The sequence below is a fragment of the Triticum dicoccoides genome, chromosome 6B (genome assembly GCF_002162155.2).
Source record: "Triticum dicoccoides isolate Atlit2015 ecotype Zavitan chromosome 6B, WEW_v2.0, whole genome shotgun sequence".
Classification (NCBI taxonomy): Eukaryota; Viridiplantae; Streptophyta; class Magnoliopsida; order Poales; family Poaceae; genus Triticum; species Triticum dicoccoides.
The window spans coordinates 439,677,556-439,679,465 of record NC_041391.1 but is presented as its reverse complement, the minus strand read 5'-3'; the positions used below and the strand labels follow the sequence as shown (position 1 = coordinate 439,679,465).

Below are 1,910 nucleotides of genomic sequence, written 5' to 3'. Positions count from 1 at the left end.
GGCGGACGCTGGAGAAGGTGGTGGTGCACCCGCTGTGCTGCTCAGCATCGTCGACCACTACAACTGCATCGCCCGCGACACCCGGAAGCGCATTGTTGGCGTGCTCCTCGGCACCTCCTCCCGCGGCGTCATCGACGTCACCAACTCCTACACTCGTATGCGAGCGAAGCCCCCGTCTCTGGCCTGCTAGGGTTTGCGCCGTCCGGGTCCGCCCCGCCTGTTTCCGAAGAAATCCGCGCCTCTGCCGGGGCCTAGGGTTCGCGGAACTCGTCCTGGCCGTAGCTGCAGTTAGATCTGCTGGCGTGTGAAACCCTTGCGTGATTAGATCTGTAGAGCTGTTTACGGTGGAGGTTTGCTGAATTTGTTAATTATGGCGGCGTTTGATCTTGCAGTGCCATTTGAGGAGGATGACAAGGACCCGAGGATCCGGTTCCTCGACCATAATTACCATGAGTCTGTGTTCTCCATGTTCAATAGCATCAATGGTATGCTGTTTTAGAATTCTCATCAGGTATGCTGGACTTGCCGTGTGCGGTTTATTTCTGCTGTGTACTGATGAGTTGTTTCGGATGCAGCCAAGGAGCATGTTGTTGGGTGGTACAGGACTGGTCCAAAACTAAAGGGGAACGACTTGGATGTTCATGCATTGTTTACCAGGTATGATTCTGCTTTGCAACTGTTTGTCCTGCAGTAATCTAGAAGCTCCTCTGTTTATACACAATTATTTGGTACAAGTACTTACAACTTATACATATGGACCAATCTTGGAATGCAAGCTTGAACTCTTTGACCACGCGCAAGGGTTCATCCCGCCATCCACCCTACCTGCATATGCAGGAGCTGTAGCCCGGCATCACCCAACCGCACCCCCAGTATCCGCCACAGTGGGGCGCGATCACACCGCCCATGCCGCTGAACCAGCAAGCGTCACCCCTCCGCAGATGTTGGGCCAGCCGCAGCCATCACAGTCGGCCGCGTATGGGCAGGCACGGGGCGATAGCCCCGGCAGCTTCCCGGCCTCAACATCCCCATTGGTGTTGCCTGCTGTCCCTGGATCCATTAAAGACAGTGGGGGCGATTGGCGACTTGGTGGTGCGGCTGCGGACAACAGTGAGCTAAAATCAGTAGGTTAGGAGCATAAGCCAGGGATACCAGGAAGATGCTACAACAAGTACACCAGGTAGTTCACTCGATTGATATCTCCCTCCCTCTATTCCTCTTTGGGTTTTGGACTTTTGGTCCCTTGGGCTTTCTCTAATTGGTGTTGTTGTGGAAGGAAGATGAAACTAAGCAAGAAGATGAGGTGGGAGGCGACCTACGTGCTGCTGCTACTCGTTTGCTAACCAGAAGCTCGACGGTGAAGAGCCCTTGTTTCTTTGTGCTAATCCCTCCTGACCATGTTGAATAAGAAAATGCAGTTTCGTTCTTTTATTGTCATGTTTCTTTCAGTAGCCTTAAAATAACGAAGGATGCCTAATTATTTCCTTCCATAAGCCTCACACTTTTCTGTCTTTTTTTCTTTATCCTGCTTGCTTGCTTCTCATGCCCTTCTGCATGCTAAATAACAGGAACGGCAGCAAAGGAATAGTATGCATTTGTTAAATGTAAGCATTTCGTTTCCAATTATATGGCTGGCTTCACACTAAGATTGGATTCCTGTTTATCTGTTTAGGACCCTAACTTGCCCTATCCATATACTAGTTAACTAGGTGATACCCTGCGCGTTGCTGCGGGAATCTTGTATAACAAATAAATGTATAAATAGATGCTACAAAATCAAGTAAAACTAATGCAAAGAAAAAAATCCCTGTTTATCTTAAAGTGCAAAATAAAACATTAAGTACAGAGGTATTCTCCGGCATTCAACACGTGTCGTCCATGACAACACAAAAATTTGTCACACATTATCT

General features: G+C 49.1%; 1 pseudogene; it reads left to right on the top strand.

Moving 5' to 3' along the window:
* Positions 1-2: 2 nt before the first annotated feature.
* Positions 3-1,640, top strand: LOC119321185 (annotated as a pseudogene).
* The last annotated feature ends 270 nt before the right edge of the window (positions 1,641-1,910 follow it).